Genomic DNA, 21,080 nt, shown 5'->3' with positions numbered 1-21,080 from the left:
TCATCAGTCAATACATTTCCTCTCCCTGTATTATGGTTTACTGACACACTGATGAGGAAATTCCCGAGAAACAGTGTGTGTGGTGTCATCAGGGACTCAGCGCTCTGGAATCAGATTTGTGGTTGAATCCTGGCTTCGATACTTAATACCTTATGACCTTGAGTAAAGAGGCCAAGCACAGGTGCTTAAATTTTCTGCTCACAATGGTAATCAAGGCAGTGCCTGGGTCACAAAGGCAGGTAGCACCACAAACATGTGACAGTATGCCCGGCACAGGTAGGGCCATAGGTATAACCTGGACAGTCCCAATCCAGATGAATGATCCACAATGTTCTGGCTGAGAGGAGAATTCTAGACAGCAGCTCTTCAATTCCACCCCAGGTTGGTCCCTCTGGCATCCTGGGCCCCATTCTCTGGGAGAGGAGGGCTGGCTTATGTATGCCTTGGATGTTAGGTAGATTGCCACAGACAAAAGGGCTGAGCCAAATCTGAGGCCCTTTGAGTCCACTCTCTGCCCAGTGGCCAGGAGTGCAGTGGCCTTTCAGCGACTGTGGCAGTCCTTGAAACAGACGTTATGGAGGCCCACTCTGAGGGCAGTGTCCCTCACAATTACCTCCTCTTCCCCTCAACCACCTTCAACCTGGAGGTTCCACTGAACTCCACTCTGCCTCCCACACAGCCTGACCCAACTTTACTCCCATACCCACAAGGCAAGTGTTCTCAATCCCTCCCGAGGCTGACTAAGCTACTCTCATCTGCATGGAGGAACAGCCGAGGTATTCAGAAGAGTGTGAGGGACTCAAAATAGGTTCTCAAGAAATACATTTCAAACAAGAGAGTGTGATAAATTTGAGTTTGTAAAATATAAATCTTACTTTCTTTGATTTATGATGAAGTTATTTCCAGATAAACCCACTATAAAGTGAAAATATAATAAATTGAAATTGTATTTAATACCCAATGTTCTTTTTAAAAGAGAATGTCCCAACCCATACAAATAGTTTTTTTGGATTTTAATTAACTTTATTCACCTTTCTAGAATCAAGTAGTAGTCAAGACCAGCAATATTTCAGAATGTTCCATTCCACCCAAAGCAAGTTATACTGTTCTCCAGAGAAAAGGAGGTAAAGTACAGAAAACAGAAGTGAGGTTTAGAAATACCCTAATAGTTACAGCTCCCATTTGTCTTTTTTGAATAAGGTTTGAAGAGTTGGCCACTTATGATTGGTTAGATTCAGCAACTTACCAAAGTAGATTGTAGTCTGTTTACATATCAAGTTAGGTTGCAGTTCACTATGTACAGAGAGACCTTTAGGCCAAATTTAAAACATGTGCAGAGGCAGCTTGAGACCAAACAGTTCAATGTAACACTATGACTCTGACAGCTTAGTAATACAGAATGCTGCAGAGGCCATTTGCTATTATGATGTGGTTGACTGGGCACCATGGCCGGCTGCCATTGCCCAGCATCTCAAGAGAGTATCCAACCACACATTGCTAGCCCAGGAAAAGGTCAAAATTCAAAATGAGAAGTGTTGTTTCCACTGAATGCAATTTTGCACCATCATAAAACTGAAAAGCCCTAAGTTGAACCGTTCTAAGTCTGTAACCCTTGAAATACAAAAACTATCCCTTTACCAACTAATGCTTCCAGAAGGGGCTTTGCGAACTTATCTTAGAAGTCAAAACTATGCACAATAATTTTCTTTTCTTTGTAATCCTAGTCCTCCCAGTAGCAATGGGAGGCTCTGGCTGGACCTACAAATAGTTGGTAGCAGACATGATAGTTGTGAGAGTTGCAGGCAAGGCCACAAATACAGTTGACAAGTACTTCCCATGCATAACTGGGGTAAACTCTATTAGCATTAGCATTATTTATGCAAGGATGCTAGCGGAGATGCCACCAATCCCAGCAGCTTTGAGCTCACCTCCAAATGTAAGGACCTGGAGGTCAGGGTTCTCACAAGACAAAATGACAATAAATGTAGTATATAAGATCTTAATTGGATTTTATTTGTGATTATGGAATCAAAGAACATCTCATTTTATTTTGTGCTGATGAGTTCATCAGAGGAGGTTGGCTTTATACACAGAAAAGATCTGAAGGGAGCAGAAAGAGGTAAAAAATCAAGCAGATTGGCCAAGTTACTTTCCTTGTAAAGGTTAAAGTAGAGGGGATTTCCTTATCATGCTGGGTGCAACTGGCCTGCCTGGGGATCTTGCTATTATCTCTTTCTCCTAATTTCTTGGAGGTCAGATAAGTACCTTAGTTTTGGTTTGGGATGTGTAACTGCACCACGAGAAATGTCACTTTGGTCTGTTCTATTGCACCTAGTGCAGAAGCTCAGTCGAAACCAGTGGCTTCCTATAAATTTTATTTCACAGGATCCTAGCCACATCGGCAAGGCTTTGGTTTGCTGCTACCTAAACCCATAATACCTGGACTGGGGCGTTGCTGGATCAACTGAGAAGATGAAGTCAAACACTTCAATTTTTAAAAATATTAGTTATTTCTAAGTGACCTTTGCCCATTGGCGTTTGTGTCTTCTGGAGCATCAAAGATTTATTAGAAGGACAGAGATCTTTGGGACAGTGAGACAAGCCCTAAGGCTGAAGGTGCATGACTTAGTTTCTAAGCCACACGGCCTTTGGAAGTCACTTGGTCTTTCCAAGTCAGGTTCTTCACCTAGAGAAGGGCCGTAATACCAGACTGGGCAACCAAGAGGCATTTTTAGGAAGGTGGCCCTCCTGGCTTCATCCTGATTCTGGCACTTCAGGAAACAGCTGGGTGGCATGCAGAGGCCTTCCCAGTGCTCTCACATGACGTGCTCCTTCCCTGGCTGGTGAGCATACTTTACCCACCAAAATTAGATGACGTTATCTGGCCGATAGCAAAGTCCTGGAGACTGAATGGGTCTCAGACTGCCACACCTCTGCTGTGTCTGGGAGCAGTCCACTGAGTGTGGTCGCTGCCTCCTTCCATGCCTGCTGAGCCCCAGCAGTAAGCAGCTTCCGGGCTGACCACACAGATGGCCCCCCACCCAGCCCCCACCTTCTAGTCTGTCACCAAAGTGATGCAGAGCAACTGTCTCTGAGAGCAGAAAGCAGGTGCCTGAGCTCTTACCGGTCCATTAGTTGCTAAGTTGGAAGTTGCCCTGCTGCCTGGAGCCTGAGCTGCAGGTAGACATCCCAGGTCTTGGGCAGGACAGCTCCCTTAGAGGAGTCTGAGAGGTCCCCACTTCACTGGTCTTGATCCCCTGACATGTGCTGGCTACCCAGGTCATTTGAGGGTTCCCAGTCATCAATGAGCGGGAAATGTGGCCAGAGAAACCCATCTCTCATCTCTTAGGGCAGCTTCTAGAGCAGGGAACATGGAATTCTGCAAAGCCCACCACTTAACCCCCAGATCACTCCCCTAATTACCAACCACAGGGTTCGTTTTTTAAATATTTACAGTGTTGTGGTCTCTGGGCTAGGAGGTAGATGATGAATTGGTGTCCTTGCCTCATGGAACTCTACACTGCCCAAATTGACAACAGACGAGACCTTTACCCACCCCTTTTTGCACTTGAACTTTCGACCCCCTGGGAAGTAGATGTCAACCATTGTGCCCATTTTTCAGACGAGCCAAAGGGAGCTCAGGTCAGTCCTTCCTGGTGAGCTGCCATTGGGCCACAGAGCTCCTGGCTTCCCTTCTTAGGGATGGAGTGGGTGGCATGGAGCAGTCTAATTGGGATACCAAGTAAAAAGAAAATTATGAAGTAGTGCAATAAGAGCCATCATAGGGAAATGTGTGGGCTACTTTTTTCTTTCAATCTACTGGGTTTGAACCACAAAGCCTTCCTAGGGGGAGGGACGCCATCTTGGATTGACTGATGGGGGCTGCTGGACCACTATGACGAGATGAACACCACGGAGGCTACAACCTGGCTCCCTGTGAAGAGCATCTTGGTAGACTAGCAATGTCCACGGCAGAAGGGAGATTATGACAGAATTTGTGCAAAATATTTGCTGGCCCTGTCTCAGGCCTGAGTATGAATAAGTGCATTGGGTTCTTTCTACGGAACTGTCAAGTGGAGCATACATCATTTTGATTATATCAAACACTCATTATTTCATATGAGTCAGGCATGACCCTAGATGATTTTGCAACGACCCTCTGAGGTAAGAACTATTTTATCTCTGTTTTCTGGAAGAAGAACTTGAAACTCAGAGAAGTAGAGGACTTACCCATCACCATGGCCGTCAGAGGTCAGTGCTGGAAAGAACTTATGTAGTCAGCTGGTCCAAACCATTCTTTTCCAGATAAAGGAAAGGAAGCTCTGCAAAGGCCAGTGTTCTATCCAAGGTCATTCAGAGCGGGAAGGCTGATGGTGAAAAAGAGAGAAGGGCCACAGATCCAGCTGGCCAGGACATGGGCTTCAGCAGCCAGGGCCTGTGGAGAATTGGAAATTTACTCAGAGCAAGTTGGTTATGAGGGAGATGAAGAGCCCAGACTGTCCCAGCTATGTTTCCATTTTCCAGCCTTAACAAGGCTGAATTTAAGCCGGGCACACATCTGCCCCACTAGAACTAAGCTTCCCAGGCATCACGCTGATAGGTGTGACCACATGGCGAAGTTCAGGCTGAAAGATGTGAACACCAACCCCTCTGAGTCACCTAATTATGGACAAGCTACTGGACCTGCAGGCCCTCGTCCCCTGCCTGATGTCTGAGACATGGTGGCTAGCGGGCACTGCCTCCAATTCGGAGGCCTCATGTGACAGGTAGCAGAGCCATCCCACTACAGCCCCTGAATGGCCTTGATGCACAGAACTGACACTGGAGAAAATAACACTCAGGGACTCATGCAAGCCATCAAGTACACCAGTTGTGAAACCAGTTCAGAGATGATCTTTGCCACTCCAGCCTGGCGCTAGCTCCATGGATTCCCCCAACCACAAGGGACCAGGACCTATACTCCCACTATGCACTAGAAGGGGAAGAGTCATGACAAACTACAGCTTATATCCCAAGTCTGATGGGGACCAATCCAGAGAAGCACTGTCTTCTCCTTGACAAAGCCCAAAGTCACAATCCTTGTGACTGCATCTCCCAGTGGTTGGCCCTCAGACTGGTCTGGGAGTCTATAAAAAAGCCTTTCAGGCTCTCCCACCATATGTTGGCCTGGCCCAGAATCCCCAGGCAGGGTGCAAGGCTGCGTGCTGCTTGCTGTCACCTTCCTGGCACCTAACCAGGGCCAGAGGATGAAGTAGAAGCTGGGTGCCTGGGTACTGGACAGACAGGTGAACAGAGAGCTGGATGGGTAGCTGAGTTCCTAAGGACAGCACTCAGATCCTTACTGCTTCAGGGCCTGCCTGGGGCTTGGCTGACTTCCTGCCCTGTTCCCTTAGCCTCTGACTTTGCAACTCTGGTTTCCAAGCTGCATGTCTTGGGTTGGTTTGATTCAATTCCGGAAGCACCTATTGGGCACCTGCCAAGTACCATGTGCTTTTCTGACTTTGGGGGCAACACAAATGGGTTGGCCTTTGGATGGAACTCTTGGCCAAGAAGAATCAAGAGACAAGGACTCATGGAATAATCAACACAGGGCAAAGTGGCGCAAGTACCACAAGGCAGGCGGCAAGCCAGTGTTTCAGGGGCACTGAGGAAAGACTCCTGCCTGCCTGAGTGTGGAGTGAGATTGGAGAGCTTAGGAAGATTTCCTGCAAAGGTGACAGGAGAGCAAAGCCCTGAACAGTGCACATAGGTTCAGAAGTGCTGGGTAGGGAATGTTTCCAGGTGAAGGTGAGCAAAGTGTGAAGGCAGGAGTGTGACTGCCTGTCTGTGGATCAGAGGGCAGGGACAGCTATCTGGCACATGAAGAGCTCTCGTTTTCAGCTTAGTAGCAAGACAAGTGCTGATGTGCTCTCTTGCTTTGACAGAAGAGAGCTGGGCAGATGTCACTGTCCTCTTGCTGTTTACTTTGGAGAGCTAGATTTCTCTGGGGGGTGGGGTTAAGTCCTCTCACCCATGAATGGGGGACCAAAGCTGCATGAGCTGCCAAAGAGCCACCACAGGAGGAAGCTGCGTGTGGGAGGCATATGTGTCGCCTTTGGGGGTATTGGTGCCAAGTTCTGCTGTGCCCCGAAGGACTCTGACACCTGCCAGGCTGGCTGGCCGGTTCCCCAAGTTCCCAGCCCTGCAATCTGGGCTCCCTGGTCCCTCTAAAGGTGAAGAGGTGACGTCAGCCAGGCCCCTGTGGACATTTCCCACCAGCTCTTCCTCTTCTCCCTGGGCACAGATGACAGAAATGTTCCCTGGCAGCTGTGCAGAGCAAGGGCCTGTGGCCGGGGGTTGGGGGGAGAGTTCCATTTTATTTGTTGACTATAAAAATGTCAGCGCCTTTGGGCAGCTTCTTGAATCAATATTTGCTGTTCTAAGGCTGAGTTCAAATGCTCTGTAATCCTCCCAGCCTGGCCCCTTCCTCCCTCACCTGGATGAGGACTCACTCCCTCACGTATTGGGCAGGCCCCTCCCTGACCAGGCTGGGGAGCCGGCTCCATGCCCATGCCCCCTCCATCTCTAAGGAAGGGCGACCAGGAGCTCTGTGGCCCAAAGGCTGCTTAACAGGAAGGACTGAGCTGAGCTCCCTTTGGCTCATCTGAAAAACAGACACAATGGTTGACATCTACTTCCCAGGGGGTTGGAAGTTCAAGTGCAAGAAGGGACAGACAAGGGTTTTGTCTGTTGTCAGGTCGGGCAGCTCAGGGGCAATTGGAGCAACAGTGGTGAGGGTGAGGATGATGGTGAAGATGATGATGGTGATGGTGGAAGTCATTTGCCAAGGATTTCCAGGTGCTGCTGTTGGCTGAGGTTTCCTTTAGTGCCGTCTTACAGCAGTGATCTGAGTGGAGACAGATCGGCACCAGTTTCCCTCGGGAACTTCGAACCACCTGCTATATCGCAGCTTCCAGAGGCCACTCCTTGATCTCTGACTTAACTCAGTGTGCCTTTTTTGGAGAGTCAGCCTCTCGGCCTGTTCATCACCTCCAAGATGGAGCAAAGCCTCCCTGCAGACCTGCTGTGGCACTTGTAAATACAGCACAGAAAGCAGTGAGCAGGGCATTTTCCACGTCATGGGTGCTTCACGGGTATTCATTCTCCTATTCTAAAGTTGGCCATGCCCAGTCTAACATGAACTTTGCCCCTCACACATGGGTCTGCCCCCGTGCAGTGACATCCTGGGTGCCATCCTGGTCCTGAGAAACCACGAGGCTGCTTCCCTGGCACACAGGAAGCCCTCAGAATAAAGAGGGCATTCAAGTTACTCTGCCCTCCACCTGTTTGGCTTCTGGTTTGGCTTAGCTGCAGGAGCTGGCCGGGAGCTTCATACCTGCAGGGTGCAGAGCCCAGCTGTGCCCTTGGGCAGGTAGAAGCCTTGCATCTAATGCCAACAGTGGCCTTGGGGTGCAGAGTGCACTCGGCGTCTGGCTCAGCGGCTCACAGAACCTGCCTGGGTCTCGCAGACACTTCCAGTCTCATACTTTCTCCAGATGGATGCAGAGCCCCCAGCCCTGTCCCCTCATTGCTCTTTGCTGTACCTGAAAAGATGGGTGAACTTTCGAGGAGGCAGCATGGAGAAGAGATGCAAGTGCACCCCTTGCCGGGAAATCCTCGTCTCAGGCTAAACCAAACGTGCAGAAGTGGAGTCCTTAGGAGTCTTGGGCTCCCCAGATACCCTCTCCTCTCCCTTTCCTGAGACCCGCCTGGTTCCCAGGCCCAGCTGGTGCTCAGTGGAGTGTGCACCCCAGGTTCAAGCCTGGTCAGGAGCAAAGGAGACGAGGCAGCTGCTCCTGGCCCAGCCTGTCTGCAGCCCCGTCCCAGGCCACACTGTGCACACCAGGCCTTTCGAGAGCATTCCCCTCCCTAATACATAACAGTCAGTGGATTTGCTGACTCCCGGGCCCACCAGGGCAGAGGCAGAAAGGCTGTTTCTCCTCTTTCGACTCAAGGGTGGAGGAATTTGTCCTGAGGTTCTTCCTGCCCTGGAATGCTGCTGTGAGAAGCCAGTGTCAGAATGAGAATGAGTGGGGGGAAAACACAGCTTACACATTCTCCAAACTAGGCCCAGGGGTCAAGTATCAGAATAGCCTGAGCTGTTTATTTAAAGTGCAGATCCCTTATCGCTTCTTGGCCTTTTGGCTAAGATCAAGTGTAAAATGCAGACCCTGCCTGGCATCACTGCAGAAGGCCCGCATCACCATCTTCCAGGTGAGGTCTATGGGAGCTGCACTTTTATCAAGCAGGGTCCGCTGTACATTGAGCAAAATCCCTTGCTCAATGCATTCGCTCTCTGAAACAAATGAAGTTTGTTTTCAGGTGTAATTTACACAGATGAATTTCAAATATCCATTTTAATGAATATATACTGTTTCCATTATTCCAAAAAGTTTCCTGCAACTCTTTGCCAGACAGTTCCGTCACCAAAGTTAACCCCTCGCCCTGTTTGCTACCAGCAGAGGTTTAGTTTTACCTCTTTTTGAGTTTGGATTATTGAGCACATGTGGTGGGTACTTTCCACACCCAGCTTTCTCACTCAGCATGATTCTCCAGCCATCTACATGGAGGTGTATTTCAGCCGCTTATTCTTTTTGATTGCTGAGCCGTATTTCACTGCATGAGTATATCACAGTACACTTTTCCAGTCCTCTATTGACGGCCATCTCGGTTGTTTTGTTTTGTTTTGTTTGTTTATGTGTTTGTTTTTTAACAAAGCAGCTATGACTATTTGCATATAGGTCCTTCATGAACATGTTTTCATTTCTTTTGGGTAAACAGCTAGTGAGGATTTGCTGGGTCACAGACAGAAATGGATGGGTGTGTTAGGCAGACCGCGAAGTGGCTTTATAGCTCTGCCTTCTGGTTCTGTGCCCTGTTTAATCCCTACTTCATGAGTATGGGGAGGCCCTGTGACTTATTTCTGGCCAAGAGAGTGTGGCAAGGATGACAGATGTCACTGGTCATGTTACATTGCATAAGACTCCATCTTAGCAGATGGGGGAGGGGTGCTCCCTCGATGCCTTTGGAGGAGGAAGCCGCCTGCTAGGCGAGGTCCTGAGGGATGCCCATTGCCACGAAGCTAGCTAGCGGACCTCTAGAAGTGAGAGCACGCTCTGCTGCCAGCCGGCGAGAAAATGTGACCTCGGCTTTGACAGCTGCAACTGAATCCTGCCAACAATCACGTGAGCCCCGGAAAGGAAAGGACCACAGACCCGGTGATTCCAGCTTCGTGAGACTCTCAGTAGAGGATCCAGCCGGCCGGGGTCTGGACTCCTGGCCCACAGAAAATGTTGACTTAATCCATGTTGATTTAAGCTGCTAAATTTCTGGTAACTTGTTCCTCGGCTAGGACACTGATATGAATGTCATATTTCTTTCTCTGTCACTATAATAAAATACAACAACCTGGATTAAATCATGAAGAAAATAAATTTATGTTTCACAGTTCGGGAGGCTGTAAAGTCCAAGTTCAATGAGCTGCATCTGGTGAGGGCCTCATTGCTGCATCATAACGTGGCAGGAGGGGCAAGTAAGCCCCCGAGACACAAAGAGAGAGGGAACAAGAAGGGGCTGAGACTTAGGACTCAGTGTCAGCCATTAAAGAAAAACCCCGATAAGTTAGATTTCAGTAAAATTAAACAACTTTGTTTATTATAAGTGAGCAGTCAGAAAATATTTAATTTACAGGCTAGAAGAAAATATTTGCCACACACACACACACACACAAAATGACAAAGTAATTGTGTCCAACATAAATAAAACTGCTACAACTAAACTGAACAACTAGGAAGAACACAGGCTGGATGTGTTAGTGCATGCATGAAATTCCAGCATTCTGGGAGACTGAGGCAGGAGCACAGCAAGTTTGAGCCCCGGATGGGCAACTTAGCTATTCAGCAAGAACTTAACCTCAGAATAAAAACATAAATAAAAAGAAGGACTGTGGATATAGCTCAGTACGAAGACCCTGAGTTTAACCTTCAATACTGAAGGAGAAAAAAACAGATGTGCAAATAACCAGAAAGGCCATGAAGTCCAAGACAAAGTGCTTAACCTCATTACTCATCAGGCAGAATGCAGATTCAAACCACTGTATGCCAACAAGAATGACATAAACCAAAAAGACAATATGGAATGCTGTGTAAAGAGACTGACAACAGTAAGTGTTTGCCAAGGACGTGGAGTAACTAGAACTCTCACACGTTGCTAAAGGGAATATGAATGACCTAATCACTGCAGAAAACTGGGTGTTTCTTCAAAAGTTAAACATCTGGTAGGGGGAATTTGGCTCAGTGGTTCCACCGCCTGCCTCACAAGCTCAAGGGCCCGAGTTCAATTCCTGGTACCAAAAAAAAAAAAGAAAAGAGAAAAAAAAGAAAAGTTAAACATCTGCCTTAATTTTATTTTATAGCTTACAGAAATAAAACCAAATGCCTTTTACATGAACTAGTATTTGAAATGTGTCTTTTAAAATAAATGGTACAGGGCTGGGGAATTAGCTCAGTGGTTCCACCGCCTGCCTCACAAGTACAAGGACCTGAGTTCAATCCCTGGTACAAAAAATAAATAAAATAAAATAAATGGTACAAATGTAGATGGTTGAAGAGTCCATTAATTCAGCAGGGCTTGAAAAAGAGGAATTATCTTCAATTCCCTGTGTTCCTTTCCAGAACAATCATTTGCAATTCTATTAGTTTTCTTTTTACTTATTTTCCTTTTGCAAACTTTTTAGTCTAATTGACTTTTTGTTAGGGAAGGCAAAGATTTAGCTTCCCCTTAGCCACTTTTACACCTACCAACATCTCCTCCTCCACCCCACCTTCCCATTGTAGCCATCTCCCAATTTTTGCTGGATGTTTAGGATTTATGCCAATTAAACCTTATTAAGGGTTCAGCCATGTACTGCACTATCATTACCTCCCTTTTCTCGCATGACTTTCAATTTTCTTTGAAGTTAACCTTTCTTGATCACTTGCTTAGTTTTAATCTTATCCAAGATCCTCTAAAACTTAGACTCTGAAGCCAAAATTAAAGTGCTTATACTATACAAGCCCATCAGTGAGGACAGAGGAAAAGAAAGATGTGAAGTAATTCATGATTCTGTGCTACCGCACATGGCTACTGCTTCGTAAAGAGCCACCAGGGAACACGGTAGGTTGCTCAGCAGGGGTATTCAGTGGAACCTCGAGACATGGGCTGCAAGAATAAACCATACCACAGTGTCTTCCACACAAGAGAAGAAGTAAGCTGATTCATCTTCCTGGCTCTTTGTGTCTGGCTTCTCATTTGGTAAAATTTATCCTACATAAATTTATTCCCTTGAACTTTCAGATTGCATTAACAAGACCCTTCGGGGGCTCTGCGCGACACTGGAAGTGGTAGGAGCGGCCATCTCGGTGGGAAGAGCTCATTGGCCCAGTGCATGACAGCTGGAAGAGGCTCATAGATTTTGTATCTGGCGCAGTTTTGTCCAATTTCCTGGAGCTCTGTTTCTGGGTACATTGAATTTTTTCCATGCTGGCCTGGTTGTCATCTACGCCTGGTGCACAGTTGTCCTAAAATCTCCTTTGACCCTCATTGGAGACTTTCTTCTTTTCTCTTGTAAGTCAGAAATCCTGTTCCCTGATTTCCATGTTTTCTTCTTCCTTGGCTTATTATTTTGTTTTGGTAGAAAGCTTCCTAAGGAATGGTGCATAGTTTGCATAGGGGATACCAAAGTTCAGTTTTTGCCTTGGTATTAAGCCTCTCCCTTAAGTCCAAAAAGCCAAATACATACTTAAACATAGTTTTGGCATTCATGAGTTAGTGTTAATCAGTAACTGAATAATCTTGAAGGTTACCATCATATCTAACTTATATGAATATATCAGTACTGTGACTACACTGTACTATTCAAGTTATTGCCAACACTAGATTACTTACCATCGAATATAAGTGTGGGAATTATTTTAGATAGGTTTGGAGTGAGAATATTTTGTGCTTTGCATTAAATCTACCAGTGATGTGAAAATAAATGTGCAAGTGTTATTTAAATTTTTAATGCTGTAATAATTTGTGAGTAATTTTACATATGAAATAATTATTAAGACATTCAAACAGGTATATAGGAAATGGGTTATCAGTTGATGTGAAAATTAAGAAAGAGTGTACAATGCAAACCTATAATTCTAGGTACTTGGGAGGCTGAGGTAGAAAGATTATGAGTTCAAGGCCAACCTGAGCAACAGCCACTTTGTCTCAAAAAAAAGAAAAAAAAAAAAAAAGAAAACGAATTTGGGCTAGTTAAATAAATCCAGGATATAAGAACTTCATATCCTTTTTGAGCCAGCACGTTAATAGAAAACTAAGTGATATAGAAAGAATAGTAGAGATTAGATTGTATCATAATACAAACCATTATAGAATTGTTTGCTGTACTATCAACTCATAGCACTAACTAAATACACTTGAAGAACTATATTTAACTTTTTATTATTTACAGGCATGTGCCTCATTATATTTTAGTCAGTGCTAGACCATAAATAAATGGTGGTTCTATAAGGCTATAATGGAGTTGAAAAATCCCTATTGCTTCTTTTCTCACATATTCGTGGTGATGCTGAGATAAACAATCCTACTGCACCGCTAGTCATATAAAAACACAGCACATATAATTATGTACAGTACCTAGTATGTGATAACAAATGACTGCATTATTTTTAATTTACTGCACTATACTTTAAACCATTGTTTTATACCCCTACTTGTTTAAAAAGTCTGCTACAAAAATTTGCCTTGTTGAGCTGGCCTATAATTAGTAATGCTTTTGGATTAATGTAGTTATGGTAGCATTCTTTTGATTAAGGTTTCCATGATTTACCTTACTTAATTTGATTATTTTTAAATTTTCGATCCTTATATTTCATCTGAATCTCTGGGAATCAGAGTACAGCTTAGGACATTTTTGGTTTGTATTTTATATTATAAATACTGGCTGATAACCCTTGTTTCTTATTGCAGCATTTAGTTTATTTATATTTAATGTAATGGCTAAGGTATTTGGACTTAAGTCCATTAGTTTACTATTTTATTTTGTCTCACTTGATATATGGTTTTTCTCTCCTTTTTCTCCTTTCTTGTCTTTTCTTTAATGAAATTTTTAAAAATAATTTTCTCCACAACTCCATTTTTACTGTAAGAAATCACTATCCTAAAAATTTGTAATGCATGTCCTTGACTTAGACAAATCTACAATAAATTAATACTTTTACTATTTCTCAGATAAGAACCTTTAAGACTTTAACTCTTTTTCCCCGCTCCTTGTGCTATATTTGTCATACATTTCAATTTTATGTACACAGTATTTTCAACCCCACAGAAAATTAATGTTACTGTTTTGTGGATCAATATTCAGTTAAATTTACCCACATACATTTACCCTGTACATTGCTCTTCATTCCTTCTCTATTCCAAGCTTTCATTTGGGATCTTTTTCTTCTTTCTAGAGAATTTATTTTAGTACTTAGTAGCAAGCTCTCTTCGTTTTTCCTGATAGAAAATATCTTCACTTAATATTCCTTTTTAAAGGACATTCTAAGTTTTCAATTCTTTTTCATTTATCACTTTACAGATACTTGCATTGTAAAATCAACTGCCAGCTTTATATTATGCCTTTTAAATTATCTTTTTCTCAATAACTGCTTTTAGGCTTTTCTGTCTTTGATTTTCACCATTTTCCTTCTGATGTGCCATACTATGATAGTCTTCAAATTTGTTGTATAACAATAAAGTTTCATATAATTTTGAATCTATTTTCTGAATTTTTTCAGCTCTATATATAATTTTTAGCTCATAGATCTTAATATATTGCTTCTACCTAATTCTTTTCTACTCTTATTTCTGAGACTAATGTTTATATTAGACCTCATCACTGTATCACTAAGAGTTGCCAAAGTCCTAAAAGTTTCAGAATTGCTGAAAAATCCAAGTGCAAAGTCTCCTCTGAGATTTAAGGCAAACTCTTAGCTGCAAGCCCCTGTACAAATGAAAAGATAGTCAAACACTTCCAACATTCAATGATACAAGATATACGTTACCACTCCAAAAAGTACAAACAGGAGGATACAAAGGAACAGGACCTAAGTAGGTCCAAAATCCAGCAGGCCAAATATTTCATTCCATAGTTCCACTTCCAGCATGCAAGACAATCTGCATCAATTGTAAGCTCCACACGACTTGGGTGGCTCCACCCCTAGGACACTTCTGGTGGTTGTACCTCCCATGGCTTCTCTCTTTTGCTCCCTTTTTTGCAGTTTTCCTCAAAAGATTCACACTCCTGCCCTCTCCAAACTTCTGGGATCTCCAGTGCACCTTCAGCTTCACACTCACATTTTCATACTCTGTCCTTTCAGAGGCACCCTGCTTGGCCTCCCATGCCTTCTTCTGAAATCTGGGTGGGAGCCTTCCTGACCCTCAACGTTTTTTTTTTTTTGTTTTTGTTTTTGTATTGGGGATCAAACTCGAAAGCTTGCAAACACCTAAACCCAGTGCCAAGTGGATGATGCCAAGGTCTGCTGCCAGCTGGAGCAGTAGCCAGGCTTTCTTCTCTCTTGGTTGAAGGGGTCCAGTGCCTATAAACCAAATTCCCAGGAAGAACTTCCCTAAGCAGCCATTTTGGAGCATCTTCCCTCTACTGCTGCCATTTTGGAACATGGTGCTCTGGGGCTTTCTTCTCAAAGCAAATTCTTTCACTTTTGCAATTTTCAACTGCAGAGTGGAGTCCTGATGCTGTTTGTGGTGCCCTCAGGCCATTTTTTTTTTATATTCTGTTCCTTCTCAGCAATCAAGATCTTCTCTGCTTGATCTTTGCAGTCCACAGCTTCACTGGAGCTTCCTTTCTGGCCAAACTCAAAACATTTTAAGTCATTCTTCTGGGTTCTTTGCTCTTGATTCTCCACATAGTTCTGGCTAAAAGCCCCCAACAGTGGCCATGCCTTGGCCTCAATATTTGACCGCCTTAATCTTCTGTTAGATTAATTAATCCACTGCCCCTAATCTCAGTCCCAGGCTAAGTCTCTGGACATGAACAAAATGCAAACAGACTTTCTGCCAAGCCACACACACATCATCTGGAGTCCAAAAGGCAGTACCATCCTTCTCCCTAGCAAAAATTTCCCAGCCTGGTCTCTACTGGCTCTCTGGTCTTCTGAGCTCTGACCAGAATCTCCCATATGGAACAACCTGAGGCGTTCCAGAACCACTTCTGCAGCCAGTCTCTCTGGATCTTCCCTAATGCTTTCCCTTCCCACAAGCCAGTTCCAAAGGCTTTTGAGCCACATGGCCAGGTAATGTCACAGCAATGACCCCACTCCTCTGGCACTAAATTTCTGTGTTAGTTACCTTTCTCTCTTCTTGCTGAGACAAAATAGCCAACAACCAAAGTTAAAAGGGAAGGGGTTTATTTGGCTTACAGTTCATAGAAGTTTCAGTCCATAATCAGCCAACTACAAGCAGGGATGACAAACAGGCCTGGAAGAGCAGGAATGACCAGGCATACACAAGGCAGCAAAGGCAACAAGAGAGTTAACAGCATCTTACTGCCCCCCTTATTCAGGCTGCCAGGATCAGGGCAGTGCCAAACTAATCACTCACGTGTAGTGGTTTAGTAACCACACTCCCTCAACCCCCAGCATCACACATTCCAGACTCAGCCACCTCTGACAAAGAAAGTGCTATTTCATCTGCATGAGGCTTTGGGGGACAGCTAGATGCAAAGCACAACAATAATTATCTTGGACATTTTATCGGATACCTTTAATATCTAATATTTGAGAGATGTTGATATCATTAACTGTTTTCCTTTTGACACTTAGATATTCAGATTTATTTGCCTGAAAATGCCTTTGTGTTAGTCTCACACTTAACAATTTGCCTATTAATTTTAGCTTGGAAATCAGCTTCCCACAAAATATTGAAAGCAGTAGCCCACCTACCGTCGCTCCCAGGTTTGCTTCTGAGAAATCCAAATTGGTTTTGATTCCTGGTGCGTTTTCTATGACCCTTTTCCCACCCAATTCCCTCTAGATTTTTTTTCTGTTTGTTTACAGCTGTCTTTTCATTTAGTGCTGCGATAGCCATATCGCAGGCTGGGTAAATTACAGAGAAAGGACATCTGTTTATTTCCTACAGCTCTGGAGAAGCCTGGAAGTACAAAGTTGAGGGCTGGTATCTGCTGAGAATCTCCTTGCTGCCTCATCCCATGGTGGAAGGAGGGGATGGCAAGACAGTGGGAGTGCAAGAGAAAGGGGGGTCAAACGTGCTTTGATAACAAGCCTACTCCTGTGAAAATGTCATTAATTCATTCGTGAGTTATGGGCTCATCATCTCCCAACAATGAGTATTAAGTTTCACACACAAACTTTGTAGGACACATTCAAACTACAGCAACAGTGTTCAGAAATATCACAACTTGACGTATGTAGTCTAGTTTTCATCTTTCGGGATGGCGACTCAAGAGTATTTTCAGTGTGCAAACTCATTTATTTTTGGTTCTAGAAATATTTCTCTATTTAAAAATGTCGTTTCTGCCTCCACTTTCTCTTTTAGAAACTACCATTGCTTGGATATTGGTCTTTGTCTCAGGAACTGCCTTGTCTAGCTTGAATTTGAGAACTCTGCTGTTCAAATCTACATGCAGACTTTCATATTTGTCCCCCAAATTTTCTAATTCGTTGCAAAAAAAACCTCATGTACCTCTTTATATAAAGGAGAAAGACTAGTTGGTGGAGGTGAAGGAAAATATAGGTTGGAGTTGGCTGGTTTCTATTCTACCGACTCATTCTCAGTGCCTAGACCAGCCCACATCTGACAGCACAAAGTGAAACCAGCCCTGTCGCGAGCCGCAACGTCAGAATCCTGCCAGCAGGTCCCAAACCCGAGGGAAGAACAACAGGAGAGCAGTTTCACGAACTTAGTTCCAGGCTCATGCTCTACCGCAGCAAGGCAAGGCCCCATTTATTTTGCAGGGTCGTGTATATATAGGCTAAAACCGAAACCAAAAGTGTAAACATTTATACTCTTCAGCTGCATGGGAGCGAGAGCTGCACGGGAGCGAGGGCTGCACGAGAGTACCGCCCACACATCCCAGAGGGAAACAATAACAACCATTATGGGTTACATCGGCTACCAGCTGAACTTGCCCATTGGTATGGCGACAGCACGCGTGCCAGCGAGGTGACTCAAAGTTCAATCATGGCTAGGCCTATGTCAAGGCTCACCATGATGGCTCACCATAATTCCCCCGTCTCTCTTAGATAGCATGAAGAATGCTAGCAACTCATCATGCATCAGCCAAGGAACCTCTGTCTTAGGCGGCAGAAGTCTTCTATCTCCTTACCCATCATCAGTCGCAGGGCTTATGTCCCAATATGACCTGTCTTAGGTTGGTAGACAGAAGCTTCCGTCCTTACCCGTCACTGAGTATCCCAAGGCGGGGGATCTAAGCACACTGAGCCTGAGCCAAGTAAATGGCTACGCATGTTGTATCATCATCCAAAGAAGCCTGTACAGCCATAGCTAAACACTCATATTTAAACTGGGAACGCTTCCAGCATCGATATGAGCAGTAACCCAAAATATACAACCCAATCATAACAGCAATAACAATAAGCCATATAACAATCCAAGAAAGTGAAAACATCTTTTTCAAATTTTCCCAAACTTCTTTAGCAAAATCTAAATCAAGCCAGATAGAATTGGCATGAACACCAGACAAGATCTCAATGTCCAATGACAACTGATTAGTTGCATTTAGAAATGTACGATTCCAAGACCCTCGCAACAATGATGAAAGTCGTCGGACTTCCTCAGAATGTTTTTTGACAGGAAAGGGAGTAAGGCAGAGCTGTTGAAATCTGGGATCACAGTCCAATCGATTATGCAACCACAATCCTTCAACTTCTTCATTTAATAAGTCCATTTGCTGCTGAAATATAGCCAAACCAGTTCCAATGTGAGGGTTGATGCGCTGTTGGGTTCGTAAAGCCATGGTTGTAGTGTCTTGAAGGTCATTGATGGTGGCTGCGTTCTGTAAAGTTCCTGTTAACGCCACTGTGGAGGTGATGGCAGACACCTAGGCTATGATGCCAGCGATGATGCCCGCCACCACGGGACCTGCCACTCTTTTCCTGTGAGAAGGGGAAGAAATCTGTGCCCAAACAACAGCGGAGAAGTGGTTAGAAGTATTCAAAGGAATCCACACTTGAATGGGAATTCGCAAGACGGCCATAGATGTCAGGTTATTCTTAGCAGGAAACCAACACTGAGCGAGAAAACAGTATTCCTGAGAGCAATTGGGTAACCGTGAGTTATTAGTCCATAACAACAAGACGAAAGGTGATCTAACACATACTCCAGAAGCTCAAAAAGCAACGGATTTCAGATATTAGGGGACAATGGGGCTAAATTTTACAGGACAATTATCGTTACTGGACCCACATCCTTTTGAGCAGGAAAGATCAATAGAATACCCGGTAGAACAATTATACCAGGTCATATTGGAGGGAAAGAGAAAATAAAAAGGTCTAAATGAGGTACAAGCATATGGGCCACAAAGGAGGCTCATGCCAAAAACATTTTCACCTGTCTGTGGCTCAGGAAAGCCGTAAATTCCAAAATTCTTTGTGAAATTGTAGGAATAGGCAAGTTGGGGATAACATTGTTCCCATGGCAAGAGTGTGTTTTGGCCTCGATTTTCATAACCACATTCCACTCCCAAAGGACGAGAACCTGGGTATGGCAGGGGGTGAAAATTACCATCAAACATCGCATTAAAGCGAGGACCAGAAATATTCCAAGTTGTCTGATACCAGTTAAATCGCAACTGATTAAGGTTTTTGGCAAAAAAGTGAGAAAAATGAGAACGAGAGCGAACCGAATGATTCTCTGTCAAGGGTAGACAGGTGGTGTTACTCACATCATCATTAAAGGTAAAGCAAATGGTGTCTAAAGGAAGATCAAAAGAAGCATCAATGGAAGCAGGAGCTTCATAATGTTGCCAGGGAAGACCTAGGCTATTATTGGTAGTGAAAAACTGTGGAAACAGAGAGGCTTCCTGGCTCACTCCCTGTGGCCGAGGAAAAAAAAAGGAACAGAAGCCCAAAAAACTTCTCCCACGATGGGAACTATCAGAAAGCAACCTAAAAGCATAAACGCCTTCATCTCCGCTGACTATGATAACCTTCTTAATAAAAATACTCCTACAAAGCTAGAATGAACTATCAAATAAGTAACTACTTTGTTCCAATTCCTCATGAACCTCCTCGAGAGCCTCAGATATTTCCTTTTGAGATGGAGTTCTCAAAGCTGTATTTAAGAGTGTCCAATAGGAGAATAAGCTCTCCGGGAACCTATCAGGATCAGAGGTCAAGGCCTTCTGCAGCTGTTTACCTACTCTTCTCCTCACCTCTAGATTTATCTGAGCCTCGTCACACAACCATGGACAAACTTCATCCAATATTTTCACAAATGCTTCCAATTGAGCCTTCTTAACTTTAACCCCTTGTACTTTTAGCAACTTTTGTATAGAGTTCCCTACATAACCTCTAGATTCCACTTGACCCATACTTTAACTAAGAATTTGAGGGCTTACACCCCTTGTTACTACTGCCGTGATCAGGACTAACGTCCCCTGTCTCTCACCAGCAGCCCGTTCCTTTTTTATTGCCGTGATCAGGACTAACGTCCCCTGTCTCTCACCGGCAGGTACTTTCTTTATTGCCGTGATCAGGACTATCGCCCCCTGTCTCTTATCGGCACACGCTTACTTACAGCCGTGATCAGGACTATCGTCCTCTGTCACTCACCGGCAGGATCCACGGGGATCAGTCGTGGTTCTTGTTGTAGTGCCCTGGATCGCAGGGGGCTCTCCTCGATGTCCCTCTTACTCAGGTCTCTGTTTGGGCGCCACTTGTCACGAGCCACGACGTCAGAATCCTGCCAGCAGGTCCCAAACCCGAGGGAAGAACAACAGGAGAGCAGTTTCACGAACTTAGTTCCAGGCTCCTGCTCTACCGCAGCAAGGTAAGGCCCCGTTTAGTTTTCAGGGTCGTGTATATATAGGCTAAAACCGAAACCAAAAGTGTAAACATTTATACTCTTCAGCTGCATGGGAACAAGAGCTGCACGGGAGCGAGGGCTGCACGAGAGTACCGCCCACACATCCCAGAGGGAAACAATAACAACCATTATAGGTTACATCTGCTACCAGCTGAACTTGCCCGTTGGTGTGGCGACAGCACGCGTGCCGGCGAGGTAACTCAAAGTTCAATCAACATCTGCTACCAGCTGAACTTGCCCGTTGGTGTGGCGACAGCACGCGTGCCGGCGAGGTAACTCAAAGTTCAATCATGGCTAGGCCTATGTCAAGGCTTACCATGATGGCTCACCATACAGCCCCACAACTGGCTTACGGTATCAGCTTTGCCACTTGCCACTGTGTGATCTTGGTCAATCCAGGTTAGCCCCCCAGTCAGTCAAGAGGAATATGAGAAACACTGCCTGCCCGGCCTGGCTGAAGAGCAGCAGTTCCTCACGTGGTGAGGTGTAAAGAACACAGGAGGGCACAGGAGGGCAAGGGTGTGCAACCAACCAAGCTCTGAGTGAGAGAAATTAATTTTATCACAATAGCCCAAAGGTGGTGGATTTTAGATAGCTAGGATTTTTCTTCTGTCCTCCCCTATTTTCTGAGAGAGCAGAGCTGCAAATAAGACAAGCTTTGACATCCACCTGACTCAACAGCAGGATTGGAAGCCTCAGGTCCCTGAGGAAGGCTGCTGTGTCACTTGGACATAAACAAAGGCCAGACTTATACTCTTCCCACCCTGCCTGTCCTCCAGTCACTGCCTCAGCCTCACTCAGTCCCTTCTACACATCTAACTCTGCCCCAGTGAATCTTCCTTATTATTACCTTATTTTTATTCCTGCCTCCATCTTGTTTTCCTATAGGATATTCCGTTATATCCAATTTCATCTTTCCTTCAATGGGAGTGAGAAGCTCTTAA

At 44.7% G+C, this 21,080-nt stretch overlaps 1 long non-coding RNA gene across 1 annotated transcript; it reads left to right on the top strand.

Moving 5' to 3' along the window:
- Positions 1–300: 300 nt before the first annotated feature.
- LOC104866947 lies at positions 301–2,452 on the top strand. The gene is made up of 3 exons (XR_781616.1): positions 301–381; positions 1,040–1,124; positions 2,386–2,452. It is a non-coding gene; the product is annotated as an uncharacterized LOC104866947 (long non-coding RNA).
- Positions 2,453–21,080: the final 18,628 nt, after the last annotated feature.

Source organism: Fukomys damarensis, unplaced genomic scaffold (genome assembly GCF_012274545.1).
Source record: "Fukomys damarensis isolate Sample0158 unplaced genomic scaffold, DMR_v1.0_HiC HiC_scaffold_33, whole genome shotgun sequence".
Classification (NCBI taxonomy): Eukaryota; Metazoa; Chordata; class Mammalia; order Rodentia; family Bathyergidae; genus Fukomys; species Fukomys damarensis.
This window is presented reverse-complemented; position numbering and strand designations above follow the sequence as displayed.